Source organism: Falco biarmicus, chromosome 9 (genome assembly GCF_023638135.1).
Source record: "Falco biarmicus isolate bFalBia1 chromosome 9, bFalBia1.pri, whole genome shotgun sequence".
NCBI classification, from domain to species: Eukaryota; Metazoa; Chordata; class Aves; order Falconiformes; family Falconidae; genus Falco; species Falco biarmicus.
This window is the reverse complement of record NC_079296.1, coordinates 50,173,327-50,189,638: the sequence shown is the minus strand read 5'-3', so window position 1 is coordinate 50,189,638 and position 16,312 is coordinate 50,173,327.

Below are 16,312 nucleotides of genomic sequence, written 5' to 3'. Positions count from 1 at the left end.
TGGATGTTAGGCAACATTTCTTCATCAAAAAGTTTTGTCAAGCCCTGGCACAGGGGGTGGAATCACCATCCCTGGAGGTGTTTAAAAGACATGTAGATGTGGTGCTGAGGGACACTGTTTAGTGATGGGCTTGGCAGTGCTGGGTTCATGGTTGGACTTTATGATCTTAAAGGTCTTTTCCAACCTAAATGATTCTATGATTATGTATCAGATGTAGGATGTGCTTAAGGTTTCTGCAGAAAGTAATGCAAAAGCTCCATCTGAGAACTTGAACCTGGCATAATTGTCTATAGAAGTCAGAGGTGTTAACATTCCTGGTTACAGATAATTCTCCTCTAAAGTCCCTGTTAACTATTTGTGTTGTATGTTTTTACTCACTGTTTTACTCCATTTTACTGGAATTACTTTTTTCTACTTCAGAGAAAAGAGCGAGGGTAAAAATAGATCTTCAAAACCATAAAACATTATTGAAAGAGGAAGGGGAGATTCTCCCAAACACCGTACCAGACAAGAAGCACTAGCTTTAAATTGTGATGAAGAAGTTCAAGGCAGGGTAAAAGGGAAAGACTAATAATAGTGGAGCATGGGGAGAGATTACCAGAGGTGGCTGCAGTGTCTTTGCTACTAAGGGTTTCCAAGAACATGATGGTCTGTCAGGAAAGATTTACATAATGGTCAGTTCTGCTTTTGGAGAGAAGGTCTGGGCCAGCAGCTTTCAGATGAGCATCTGCTGTGACGGTAGTAAAGTCAATGTGGCTCCTACTTTAAGGACTGAAGACTAAATACATCAGAGGAAACTCAGTGTCACCATGTGCAGCAGCACTGAAGCCCTTGGTAGCTCCAGTCATTACCACAGCATCGCAGCTCACCCAGACCACCTCTCCCGGATTCCCTGACTTCAGTGGTGTGGTCTTATCTGGGGTGGATGACACACGTGCTAGGACATGACGCTTGCAAAAATGCCACCACTTCTCTGAGCAGAACGAGTAATTGCTGATGGTCTGCACCACAATAGCAGCAGTATCCTGGGGAATTTAACAGGTTCTATCATACCGCAATCATCATCAAATGGAAAAATTTTCTAATCCTAAATATAAGTGCAAATAATAAGGTCAAAATCTCTTAAGAAGTTACAAGAAACTGCAACCCTCCTGTGGGTTTTCCACGAAGGCTGAGAAAGTAAATGGTAACTAATTACACATAACATCATATTTGTTTCTGCTTATTTGTATCAGTTTTCCTATCTGCAGCTAAAATTGTTTCTTATTGAATTTGTTTGTCATTAAAAATCAAGTTATATGTGATGGATTATAAATCAAGAGATAACGATTTAATGTCCCTTTTTAAGGAAATAAAACTGGTAGCAGTAAGTCGTGACATCTCATAACATCTGGTAAAATTGATTAGAGACAGACCAGCAGTTTCAGAAGTGATTACAGACTCTGAGCACCTCATTAGCAAAATCATGCCTAGCATTTTATGAATAGCATGCTGCTTCTTCATGCCTAAGTTTGGCTATTTAAAGTTAATATATATAATATATAATAAAATATAAATTAATGTATAGAAGGTATATTAAAAGTATACAAATACCAGTTACTTAAGAAATGTATCATGACATACAAACCAAGGGGGAGCAAGCACAGTTCATCCGCAAACCCATACCACATTTCAATAAATCCAGTGAAACCTACTATCCAGTGAAATCTGCTATTCCTTTAGAAATTGTAGGCATTGATACCACAGATCAAATTATAGAATAAGATTTCTCCAGGTCAATTAATTGCTCACAATCAGGAGGGGGCTGAATTCTCTTCTAATAGTTTCAAAATAGGTCTGAAGATAGAGCAGGTGAAAAGGGAAACAGCACCAAGAGGATTGTTAATTTTTGCATATACAGGAAAGGTAGGGATGGCTGAAATAAAGAGGCTAAAACTGAATGATAAAACATTCAGAATTTTCCATTCTCACCCACAATTAATTAATCCAAAGCAATTAACTATCCTGCATTTTTAACTGTAATACATTCATTAAAATTGTACTTTTGAAAAAAGTTACAATTGGAAAGAGTATTTTTATAAAGGACAACTTTTTCCCAGTTCTACTGTGGCTTATGTTTTGGTGACCACCATAATCTATGCAGGCTAGGGCCTCTGTAATACACCATGGTGAACGGGTAACCAAGTATATAATTAAGGTATTTAGCTACTCTGAAAGTATTTTTTGCCTCTGAAAACAACTGTCAAGCAGGCCACGTTACAGCTGATCTTTGCTTTGGAAATGCCTCATGTCATCTGCTGGGGGTCCTTGACTTTTCACCCCTCCAGTGGTCTTTCTCATGCACTTATTAATAGCTCAATGAAGAGTCAAGCATTTTGGAAGCGAATCAAGCAGAAACGTTCCCTTTATCGAAAACCGATCTCATCACCTGCTTGGACTTCATTTCTGTGTGTTTGCTCGTCCTACAGGCAAGCCCTCACAGAGTGGCTGTCACCCAATTTACCTGCTACTGACCAAGCCTGCACCTGAGCCCGGCCCTCTTGGCACGGTGGCCTTGTCATCTGCTGCGTTAGGAGAAAGTGCCACCTGCGCAAGCAGTCTGTGTGTCCGGCCTGGGTCAGTAGGGTCAGGGCACAGGGTGGTGGGCAGAACGGGTTTATGCTGTTGGTTATGCTTTTTTTTTTTGCTGTAGAAGGTCCATATAGGCAAACCCATAAGGTCCTAGGAATGGCAGTTTATGCAGAGAACACTGTTCACTGTTAACTTTCATATATGGCATTTTAAAGTAATGGGCTGTAATTAAGTGTGTGAACATGAGACACCAAAAAAAAAAAAAAAGAAGATATTAAAGGCTATGTTTTAGGAAACTGCTCTGGAGCGCTTAGCAAATGTTTGCTTTTTTTGAGGATGCATTTGACACAGTGTCACCAAGACATACAGATTTTTAACTTTGGTTGTTGCCAGTTCATCCCTTTGAGTCCCTGCTAAATAACACTGATGTCACCATACGATATTTTGAGGCTTTAAGTTAGTGGAGATGCTCTTGTTTTGAAAGAGGTTAAAAACAACAGGAAAAGGCAGATCCCTTGGAATCACGGAACATCCTTTGCAAAAATATCCGTATCTATACTCACCTTGCTTTTGATTTCTGTTCAGATAATGCCATCTTTTCTTCCTACCTTTCCCTGAAGTTTCAGATGAAATGAGTCTCCTATACTTTCCATCCTAAACTCCAGCAAGGTGTTATATGTCTTGTTAAACAGACAACTTAGTCAGCACCAGCGATGGCTATATTTTATTAAGTTGTCATCTTACGATATGCACAAGCACAAAATCCTTATCCACACACTTAAATATTTCCTTCAGTATTATTGAAACTTCTGGGGGAAGATTTGATATATATATGTGGATATATTTGATATATAGATGTGGATATAAACCATTTTATTTGCTTGCCTCTAGATACTACGGCTTCAGTATGTTCAGACTCTTCCCTAAATATGATTGTTAAGTAGCAACAGATTAAATTCATACCTAAAAAAAAATAATCTGGAAACATTTGTGTGACATTTTTGGTTTAAAGCATACTTAGGTAACAGCTTGTGTAAATCAGAGTGGTAGTGTGGTAATTGCACCTCGGGTAAAGCAATGTGCATAATGTATTTAGATCTTACTGAATCCAATTACTGAAAAATCCTTTTTCTTTTTAGAAACAGTAGTTCAGACAAAATTTCAAAATTTCAAAATGGAGCTGTTCCTTTGAGATATTTAACCTAGGCTGTCCGCATCAAATGAGCAATTATTTTTTCAGATAGCCTTTTGTTTGATTAATATTCTCAGGCCTTTTTAGTTAGAATCTTTCAATTATTTTTAATTAAATTTAAAAAAAACCCTAGGTAATGCTTAGCAAATTGAGGTCCTAGTGGTTTGTTTAATTAAGTCTGAGACTAGTTGTTCATGGTAAATAAAAATAGCAGATTATTAGAACACAGGAGAAGAGACATGAGGGAAACCACCCAACTAAGAGAGACATGTAGTCTCTGAATTTCAACAACAAGTATTTTCTTGATAAGGACCCACGATTAATTATGTTTTATTACTCTACCAATCCACAAGGAATAACTGTGCTCTGAATAAAAAAATTATGTATCTGCTACTTCTTAAACCTGACTTCTGGCTATGTGAAGTCTGCACAATAAGAGTCCCTAATGGATCTGTGCCTCTATCCAGGTGGTTGTAGGCACAACACGGTAGGGTGTAGAACGAGGAGTTATCTTACACTGAACTGAGAAATTAGGTCTTAGGCCTGTCCCATGTTTCACCAGTGCAACTGGAGAACAGTTTGTTATTCTCATGCAGATACTATTGCAAGATAATGTGAAGAGCTGATCTGTTCCTCTCCTCCCTAACAGAAGAAAAATTGGAAAATGATGTTCAGGTCTTTCCTGGCAAGAGAAGGGAATCAAATGGCTACTTACTCATGAATAACTAGATAGACAACAAATCTGACAAAGTGGGGCAAGGTCATCTCTGCCAACATGGCTGCTAAGGTAATAAGGAATGCCTTAAATAAGGTCCAGGGAGATGGAGACCCAAGCCTGAAAAGAAATGGAGCAATGGGGGTCAGGACGCAGTTTGTGTAGGGAAACAGAGATTGTTCCCAGAAGTCACAGTGAAATGGCTGGAGTCAATGGACACATGACAAATCAAGGAAAATTGTTGCAGAGACTGGAGTAAAATTCTTGACAGTGAGGCTGGTTTAGCATGACGTGGGCCCAGAAAAGCTGTGAAATCTCCAGCCTTTGAAACACAAAGCTTGGCTGGACAAGGACCTGAGCTACTAAGTCAAGCTTGAAAATGGATCCAACTTAAAAGCTGGCTCTGGCTTGGGTTGGGGGGACTGGAGCAGTTGTCCTCTGGGTGTTCATTCCAACCTATTTTTTTCTATGATTCTGTAATATAGATCAGAAATTGCTGCATTGAAACCGGGGGATGTGTCTATGTGTTTTGAAGAACTGAGTAAAAGGGCTGTCCAACAACAAAGCCTTGAGCTACGCAGAAATGGAAGCTGAAGAGGAAGCAAGCAGCTCAGAGAGATACGGCATTAGCTGCAACGACTTTTTAACAGTAAGCTGTATCTTCAGCACCAGGCACGCTGCATTAAGATCCCTAAAATCCAAGTGGTTTCATTGATGGTGGAAAGCTCACAAGGTGTCACACAATGGTGGAATAAATGAAGACAAATAGAACCGTGGAATAAAATCCTCATAAACATTCACACTATCACTCCTTAATAAATAAATAAATGAATGAAGTGCCACATGTGTGAAACAAAACACATGGTACATCTCTAAGTTTGCACACTAAGGTAGCTGGTAGCTGAGCTCAAATGCCTAGCACTTTCTAAAACGCCACCTTAAGATGAGGTATAGAAACATGAAGGAGATCATAGGGCATGTAATAAAGGTAGTACATCTAATAAATATTGTAAAGCTTTTTCATACTTTGCATCATACTATATTAAGATTTTGGGATCTTACAAAAAACGTGGTCATTTAATCTTGTTCTTTTGGGCACCTTTAATATTTTAAACATTTTTTACAGTACATTTTCAGTACAATAGTCAGGTACTTTTGATATTATTTTACATTATGGCAGTATATTTCTAACAGACTGTCTCATACTTTCTTCAATTTTATGAATAAATACTGCACTAGGCAGGACAGGCTCGCAGAGTGCCTTTGAAATAAGTAATTTTGCCTTCTCCCAGAAAAGCTTCCCCGCCAGAAAATCCAGAGTTTTCTCTTGAAAAAAGCCTGCTGTACACACACTGGCCCCTTCAGAGTTAGCAAAGTAGTAAAACGACCCTATGAATCACACAATGAGGAAGAAGGCAAGCAGAGTTCCTCTGTGGCAGGTGATAGATAAATCTGACAAAAATGAAGTTATGAAGGGTTCGTTTTCTTTCTTTCTTTCTCTATATTGCTATCTCTGGGTTATTCATCAGAGCTTAACTTTAGTAAATACATCCCAAATACAATCCTTGCCTATGGCTAAACCAGCTTTCCTATCCAAGATGAAACAATTTGTTGGGTCAGTCATGTAATTTCAGCAAATACAATTAACATAAGTAATACTTTTTCTAGTCTGAGCATGAGGAAAGCTCACCTCCCATAAACAATAATCAAATTTGTTTAATTGTAAATGCCATTGACAAGCTGGTTTTTTGTTTGTTTGTTCTTTTCTTTGCAACATCCGGATTAATGATATTGTGGAAAATTACAGCCCATGCCATTTAAACTCTAAGCATCTACAATTCCTGACAGTGCCCATATATTCCATTTTACTTGCTACTTGTGCACCAGCTAAACTAAAAACTACATACTTTTGGAGGTGACTATCATACATAAATGGGAGGTGACTATCGTTGTTTTAGAACCATATACTTCCCACTGCTGCTCTTTTGATAAATTCTATGTCCCACTCTTGCTATTGGGATCAAATGTTTATAATGCCTAAAGACTTCTTTAACTAGGATCTCAGCGTAGTGGCTTCCCCAAGCTGGGGTCACTGCATTCAGCTTGGAATTTTGGAAAGCTGAAGGTGTGTATTACATTTATTTTTCTTCATATATCTGTATGTATTTACTTGTATTCAAATGTTGAATCAGAGTGACCTTTGGTTGGCTTTTAGCTTTGTATTTGTCACCGAGAGAGGAGAGAATACAAATCAGTTCAATTTGTCACCTTAGAGTAAACGTTAAATCCACGTACAACTTTACTGTTCCATTTATCTAGTGCTTTTCTACCCCACCAAAAGATAAAACTTATGTGCAGAGGTAACACTTAAGCTGAGATTTTACAACAGGAGCCTAAATCTCATTAAATCTTAGAAGACTTTGATATGTTTGACTTTTGACAATTCCAGAATTGAACAATGATATGAAGGAAATGTTTTCAAGTCAAGGTGACGTTTTCCGATACAACCCAGAACAGAGCCAAGTTGCATTTTTGTGCTCATCTGCCAGGCCCCACCCAGCAGTTAGAAAGAACATTGAGTTCACATGGAACGCACCAAGGAGAAAGTCTAATTGAGAATGTACTCCTGTATTAATTTCCTTATTTATATAACGGCAAGGCTGTAAATATCCAGAAACACCATGTTTTGATCAAAGACTTTAAATAGAAGGACTGCGCCCAGAAGCCAATACCCAGATGTATCTCAGTGACTCTGATTTTTCATTGATGCCTCGAGATGCTGGCAGAGTCAATAAAACTCTTAAACATATTGACTTACACAAGGTCTCTGTGCTTTGAAGTGTATTTCAGCAGTCCAGCAGCTAGCTTCAGCTTTCGTATTGCTACATTTCAATCCTTTCATATTTCCAGATCTCTGATCTTTTTAGAAAGAATAATTTGACATTATTTATCACCAGGCTTGAAGCTTTTTTTGGGTATTCCAGATATGCAAAATATCTTCACCACCACCACCGAGCCCATTCCAGGTTACTGTAAGATTAGTACAAATCAGCTGAGGATTTATTGAAGAAAAGGAGATTTAGAGCAGTTATCGGTCACAGGCATCGCATTTCCCAATGGAAACACAGGCTGGGGACACGTCTGCTTGTGTGGCCAGTCTGCCTGTGCTAAAGCGATGCCACTTGCCTGAACAGCTACCTCTCTTCTACCTTCAGATTAAAGCAAGAATAGCTAGGACCTAACTGAACCCAAAAGTTCATCTTGTCAAGGTGTTTGTTAATATAAAACCAATGGTCTTCACCAGAGCTTCAACCATGAGGTTATAAAACCTTTTACTGCTGCAGCAGACACATTTATCATCCATCCAAGCTCATGCCTATGACTTTGAGTACTTCTAACAACATCTGACAGAACAAGGGCAAGAAACATTAGCTCTTGGAAAGCTCAGAAGAATGACATATTAATTTTATCTATTTACAAGACAATTTTTAGTACTTCTAACATGGATGTGGCTAACAATTTCATTCTTCTTCATGATACAGATTATTCTTTTACGCTTACATTCCCACTTGCCGTTTTTCTATGGTTATATTACTATTGCAATTCAATGATGTACTTAGTAACTAAAAAACATCCTAATATAAAGCAGAAAAAAAAATATATTTTTCTCTTCTTTCTAATGAACAGTAAGATTCCAGTAGGTTTTCTAGACATTAGAATAGTTCTGTATATCAGTATGCCCAGTTTATTCCACTTGTATCAAGCAAAGTACTTAGACCTTGGTTTTCCATGCATGCCTTTCTAAAATGCTCGAGTATTACAAAAGAATCAAGAAAACTATGCTAGAATTTTGGGTTTTCAGTTTATTTCTGTGGGATATGTAGAAAAAAATTTACATTTTATGTGGTACCCAGATGGATTGATAACCATGGGAAGGAGGAGGAGAACAAAGCCAGAAAGATAATGAACTGAGAAATTAAGTTGTATAAGCCTTCAGAGGGAGTTTCTCAAAATAGGCTTTTAGCAAAGTTGTCTACCCTATCAAAATTTTATATTCATTAAAAAAAAAGAGGGGGGGCGGAACAGGAAAAAAGTTACCAAAAATCTAATTAGGTAGGATATAACCTGATTTCTGCAAAGAACAAAATGGAATGATGTCACAAGGGAAAGACCCCCCAGAGACGTATTTTAAAAAGCTTCTCTCAGAAAGGAAAGAAGTTAAAATTAGAGCTGAATAAAATGTTCACATTGAGACTAAAAGGCCAGGCAGAGTTAAAAAACCCCAAGAGTTTAGAAGGTCTGTACACCTCACTTAGGCACCGATTTCCAGGACCAGGCTTAATTTACTGGTACATCCTCCCTCACCATTGCATAAAAGTGACTTATAATAAAGAGCAACTCCACTGACGACAGTATCTTGCCCAGATCTTCACACTAGCATCAGTAAAGGTAAAATAAGCCAAATGGAAGAAATTCATCTCCAAATCATTTTTTTCTCTGATATTTAATATTTTAGCCATTTGCCTTTGTCAATATTATATTAATGAAGTTTGCAGAAGGATAAGAAAGGGTATCAGCCCATCATTTTTTCACTTTTTAGAAAAACAATCCAACAATTTTAATTTTTTTTTCCTAATTTGTGCAGAAGTTTACCTTTCTTAAAGTGCTCCACTTAGCCATACTTCTGTAATAAGCATTTCAGAAAGGAAAGCAACACTGAAATTCCCATTGGATGGATATTCTGATATTCTCAATTGGCATGAAGCTTTTTTCCCTTACAGGGTCTCTTATTATGTGATTGCTCTTCAGATCTGTCTCTGCTGCTCCTGATGTCCCAGCTGAGGCTGGAGATGAAGCCAGCTGCTCTTCTGGCTTTTTACCGAGGCAGGGGTCCTCACCACAATCTAGAAGCAAGTTGACATCTGTCAACTGTCACACACCCTTCTCAAGGGAGTGTCTCCATAGAAAATACTTGCTCCCTACATGTTTTTTTCCAGCTCTCAGTGAATATAACAGGAAATTAACTGATGGAATGAATGTATCACCTAATTATAGTATTAACATTATGTGTGCACTTAAGAACTGGTCATGATGTGCATGGAGATAAAAGCTGAGGAAATGCTGTGTTCAGCAAAGGACAATCAGGATATGTCTTCAGACATTATTTCATAATCCAAAGACATGATTGTTTAGAATACATATAATGTGAATGATAGCATCGCATAGCTATGATAGCCACATACAGAAGGCTCATCTGTCAAATACACTGATTCATCTGTAACTGCTTACTTAAAATAAATGCCTTTTGGGGCCATTCAGTGAGGTTCCTGAGCCACATCAACCCAGCAAAATTTATTGCGTATGAATGTCGAAGTTTGATGCAGGGCCATTAAAAAGTACAGGAGCCCACACAGAGTGACCAAAGCATGAAGCATGGGGTCTTCAGACCCCATCATGAATGTGCTTGTACATATAGAGAGCTTGAATTTCCGTCTGTGCACATGCACCACTTTTTGCTTGCCACTGAGTGTTGGAAAGGAAAAATCGCAAAAGCAATTAAGCGAGAAACTTCACTTAAATTTACTAAAATTCAGCATCAATTTACCAACATTCAACATCAAACATCCTATATTCCAGCTCCCTTACTTTCAAAACCAGAATGACTAGGTGTGTAGTATTAAGAAGAAATGCAGATGGTTGCTTGCAGCCGTATATGCTCTCCACGTGTTAACAAAGCTCTTAGCTACCATACCTTTTATTTGACTTGTGCTTTGTGCTAAGCAGGAGAAAAAGGTTAAACAGGCATCCACTTACAACAGGTTTCTTTGCCAGCTACTCTGTCATTTATTACCCAATACTTTTTAATAAGGTGCTCAGGACCAAGGCATTAACACACCGCATCTGTTGGCTAATAATTGCAAGGGGTGTCAAGTCCCAACTCCAAGCTCAACTGCATCTTCCGTGAAAGCACAGAGCCCAGCTTTGCTGGAAGCTGGTTTATTGTCACTGGGCAAGGATACAGACCAGGCAATTCTCTCCACAATCTCAGCCATCTCACCCGGGGTAACCACACAACCCTTGAGAAAGGGAGATGTACCTGAACAATATGCTTCTAAATCACAGTATTCCAAGGCTTGTAACAGGTCATGCTGCACCCACCTCCTTTCATTGCATATTTTTTGCCTTTACTGACCAATACCAGAAGGAACATAGTTCCCCCCCTCTTCATCATACACTTCGAGGTAGTGAACTTTTGCTAATGGACCAAATCTACTTCCCTCCATTCTGTCACCAGCGTGGGTGTAACCCAGAGCATCTGATCCACGCTGGATCTGTGGAATGGAAAGCTTGAGTGGGGATATAAAAATCACCATATGGGGTGTGTTATGATGTGGAAATCATTGTGACTACATGAAATTTAAAATAACCTGGGGGGTTATAACCTGGTTATTTTCTTCAGTAAATGCTTGAAGCAGAGTTAATTGGCCTAAGTAATTTGGCAGTATAATTTTGTAGTCCTAAGAAATGTAAAGACAAACATTTACTATAGACATTTATATTTACCAACAGATGTTTATTATTTCCTGGTGTGTGCAGAAGTCCTCATGAAAGCCCATCAGCTGTTAATCTTTAACATTCTGGCAAGAGCGTTTCCTGCCAAAACTAAGCCAAATGTTACATTCTAAAGGAGAGACAAAAGGTGTCATAAACACTGTGGAGGAAGTTAGAACTAGAAAATAACACCAGAATCACCAAGTCCCTGCTTCCAAAATCCAGGCAATGAAGCAGAGGCAGCAGGTACAGCAGTTGTTTAACACCCTGTAGAGTCATACCCTCACTGCTTGCGATCAGAGGCGGCCCAAGAGTTCTGGGACAAGCTTTTATTTTCTTACAATACTGCATGTTCTGGTCAACCAAAATTGTTTACAAAAACTGATGCACTAGGTCTCAAGTCCTTTGACATCCTAGAGGAACACTATCATTTACAAAAATACTGAAATGGACAGCTTTTATTTCTATTTATATTGCATTTCTTCAGAAAGAATATGCGTTGCACACCAGATAACCTGATTGGCCAGATAAAGCCAGTCCATTTGTAATTAAAAGATCCATTAAACTGTTAAGCAGTTTAATTTTTTTTACTTGTCTTAGAAATAACTTTTCAATAAACTAGTTAAATGCAGGAATGGATAAAATAGCCATCTGAGCTTCAAAATAATAGATAGTACTCAAATATATCAGAACAAGATTATGCACTACAGCATTTTGCCATCAGAAACCAATCAAAATAGTGATATCTTGGATATTCATTCTGTATTTTTCTCGTGATTATGTCCATGTTTGTAGATCTGCAACTGATATGTGCTGTGAGTATTGCAGTGATTTATCTTTCCTTCTTCTGTGACATGATGAGGAATACAAAAGAGCCTTACAATTTTTCTTCAGAAAACAATTTTACTTGGGCCTCCAACAGTCAAAGTTTTCTTTGACATTCTAATTTACATTTCACCTTTATCAGTGGAAGCTTATGAGTGAGTTTGTTTTGCATAAGCATACAGATGCCTTAGAGAGACTTCTGTAATACAGAGTAAACCACTCCCGTTAGGGCACGGGCTCTATCTTACTAATGCTCTGTGTTGCATTCTGCCTGCTTGCAAAAAAAATAAAAAAGTACTTGCTGCCTTCTTGTGCTTAAGTGGCTATTATAACAAAATAAACTAATTAAAAATGTAAATACTTCTATACCTTCAGAAGTATTTTCATGAGCTGCATGCGACTCATTAATCTATATTTTATAGCACTACTGGGTAGCCTGATATATGTATTTTTAATGGTTTGGAAAGTGCTCATAAAGTACTATCTCCATCTTGTAATAGTTCATGACTGTGTAAAAGGAAGCAGAAACCATTATTCCAAAGGCAGCATAAGAGAGAAACTTACTTAGAAGTATCTGTATCAGCACTGCCAGTAAAACCAGAAACTTTTTATTTTGATTTCAAGCTGGTTGTATGATTGTGTAAGATAAAGGTTTTATAGATTCCTGACACTCAGGCACCCCCAAGAGGATGCAATTAACCCCGTTCTAAAATTGTTTGGAGGTCATGGGCAAATGCAACAGGCTGAAGTTTGATGATTTCCATATACCAGGTGACCTGAAATAATTGTCCAGGAGCGGACAAAACCTACTCTGAGTCACTTTCCACAGGCTACAAAACTACCCACCTACACAGTTAATGTGTCTCAAATGGTGAAAGAGAATTTAAGCTTCAGTAACTTGGTTATTTATCCAAGTCCAATCTGTAAGCGCAGAGTTTTTGCATTAGGGCCTGTCCTGCAGGGTTTTTTTTTATAGGACAGTCATCCCCCTGGGGGTCAGTGCTCATACAGGACAGTACCAGGGATGTGAGCTGTTTTCCCAGGTAAGGATGGACAGATCCAGGCTTTTAATGCTTGTCTCTGGCTAAGCTCTGTGGCTAAACCCATGTGAGGTCCTATCAATAATTAAAGCTACATAATGCTCCTTTGTCCTGTTTATTTACCAGTTAGACAAATTGTACCTCTTACCGGTTTCTATCAATTATCAGGCATTCTGAGCCACTGCAGAGGAAACAAGTATTTCTTATTTTTAATAAAAATTAAGTAACAAGTTTCCTGTGCACTTTAGAGAAGAAGCAGCTACTTTTCTGAAAGTCTGTTGTTCTGAAGCACTAACTGAAACAGCTTACTGAAAATAGTATATGTCTGGTTATTTATGAAACCGACTGTATATCTGACCTGACTGATGTGGTATACCAGCTTTTCTTGGGATTTAATTACATACTCCTTCACAGTTCTCCTACAATCAGGCTCATATTAAACAACTTCTAATGAAGAACAGGATACATCCGAGTCATTTATTCTCAGAAAGATATGAACTCGCTCCACCTGCACTCAAAGCCCACTAAAACCAGTATGAGTTAATGAGGCACTAAGGCCAGACTTAATAGTACTAAAGCAAAACCACAGCTTCACATCACAGTTTATTCATATCTGCTGGTAGCACAGGTACCTCATGTTTGCTTGCACTGCAGTGTATAGAAATACTTCAAATTCTAAACTCTCAAGGGGTATGTAGGCTTTACATCAGCTACTGCAAACCCTAATTTTTAGCACCTGGTGCAGAGAGATGTAGGTCTAAATTAGATACTTTGACCTCAGTTTGCAGTGCCCCAACAAAACTTCGGTTCTAGGGATCGCAGAGCAAACACTTTGAGCAGGGATTCATCTAAGTCAACCAAGCTGAGGTCCAAGCTGCCCCTGAAGTGGTAAACTCTGGATCTCAGGAGTACCCCACTCACCATCTTTTTTTTTTTTTTTAAATAAATAAATAAATAGAGGGGTATTGAGACTGGAGGAGAGCATTAGGAGACCTCACTTTTTCCGCTCAGCACCCTACAAACAAAAAGTTAAAGCTCTCAGATAGGAAGCTGCAGGAATTTACATTTGTCTGCTGTGGAGAACATTCACTTTTAGCTGTAAACTTTGAATCAGTTGTATTGTAAATCCATAATACATATATACTGTTACAAGGATGGCTTTCCAAAGCTTGAGGTTAAAAACCAAAAAGAACCCTTCTCATCTGCACCAAGATTGGACTTCCCTTCTCCTGGCTGTCCTAAGAACGACACTTGATCCGTAGCCTTAGAGATGCACAGACTGCACTTTGTCTCCTACGCACATCAGACTTCATAATCACTTTTTTCCAACCTAAGTTACTGTATTCCTGCCTCCTGATTTGCACACAGGAAGACCCAGGGACCCATAGCATGACTCAGGTTAACGGATTGCAAGCCACAATGGGAAGGTGAAAAAAATGACACCTCTGTCCTTGTTTTTCCACCTCCAGCTGACTTCGGTTCCTGAGGTAAAGGAACATATGCTCTTTGTAGAATCATAGGATTGTTTAGGTTGGAAAAGACCTTGAAGATCATCAAGTCCAACAGTTAACCCCGCACTGCCAAGGCCACCACTAACCCACATCCCCCAGCACCGCATCTACACATCTCTTAAACACCTCCAGGGATGGTGACTCCACCACCTCCCTGGGCAGCCTGTGCCAGTGCTTGACCACCCTTTTGGTGAAGAAATGTTTCCTAATATCCAATCTAAACCTTCCCTGGTGCAATTTGAGGCTGTTTCCTCTCATCCTGTTGCTGGTTACTTGGGAGAAGAGAGCAAACCCCACCTGCCTACAACCTCCTTTCAGGGAGTTGTAGAGAGCTTTGCCAAGCAGCTGGGATAACAGAGAAGCAAATCACAGTTCTCCTCAGATGACAGGGAGGAGGAAAAAACAAACAAAAAAAAAAACCAACCAAAAAAAAGAAAAACTATTCCTTGACTTGTAATGGACTGGAAGTCAGATTCTGTGTCCCAGACCAGCATTAGGAAATTACTCAGTCCTAACAATCTTCTCTATTCTGTAGTTTATTCCATCTCTGTCATTTTCTACAAGGGGTCAAACCATCCAGACATTAAAATCATGTTACAATTTCATAGGAAAGAAGCTTATAGACATTTCCAGAAGAATAGGGAAAATAAAATCTATTTCACAGACATTTTTGATTGTGTTTGAAGGAGGCATTAATTCATCCTTGCTTGATATATTGGGTCACAGTATGAAACAGCAAATTAATTCTGTATCAGAAAATACTTCTGCTTAGATTAATCCCTTTACATGTAATGTTTACCAAGAAAGATTAATACCTTTGGAAGTATTTGTACTTTGTTTAGACATAACAGATCATTAGCTACTTTACTAGTCCATGCTGAGGAGAGGGACTGTAAGAAATACCATGTTGTCATCTAAAGATAATACGATGGAAAAACAAATCAAATTTGTTGAGATTCTTTTGTAATAATTCATACATTTTTCCCACTTAGTTTGCATAATTTTATCTTTTTCCTCCGCACTTCCTTGGATGTTAAGAGATAAAAATAATAGTGTCCTTTGTAAGCCCAGCAAAGTTTCACGTAACTGATTTTGAGAAAAAAAAAGATAAGAGGAGACAGAAAATCGGGTCTTTTTTGTGTTACTTCAAGGGCAGCCAGTGAAGGATTATTTATTATTGGATTAAAACAGAGGAAAGTTCAGCCCTGTTGTCTTAAGTAAAAGCAAGTAACTCTTTGAAGATCTTACAATCCAAACAGACAAGTGACTGAACACATTTACAGGCAGAAAAGCAGAATGCAGAAGCACTTCAAGGTTAAAGTGAGGTCTGAAACAACCTTCTGTGCCGCATACTCCAAGACTCCTGTACTTTCTACTTCCTTGGATGACCCAGGACCTTCCACACCAGAGTGCATTTCCCACTATGATCCATAGTGTGTTAGAGACCAGGGATGGGGCTGTTACTGGAACTTCTTGCTGGATAAATCTGACCTATAGATGCTATGGTGATGAGCGAAATAAATATCTCCATAATATAGGACAGAACAGAAAAAAGGGAAATGAAAGTCAACCAAGTAGTTCTTAGAGACACCATGCAACCATTAAAAGCACTTATCTCTCCAATTTAGGCAAGATCTCACCATCAATGGAATGAAGAGTCCAGATTTCCATGAAAAGCAGAAAAATTCCTCCCAAAAAAGAATTAATCCAAACACTACCATAGTAAAAAGAACATTTCACTTTTAAACACAAAATCTTCTAGAGGGCATTTTGACCACCTTATCAGCTACCTAAATAAACCATGCATAGAACATAACTCTTCTGAGCCTTCCTGCAGGTATCTTCCTTAGAGATCTGTAATAAGCAGCTCAATACTTTGCAAAGCCCGTCTTCTTCATGCCCCAGG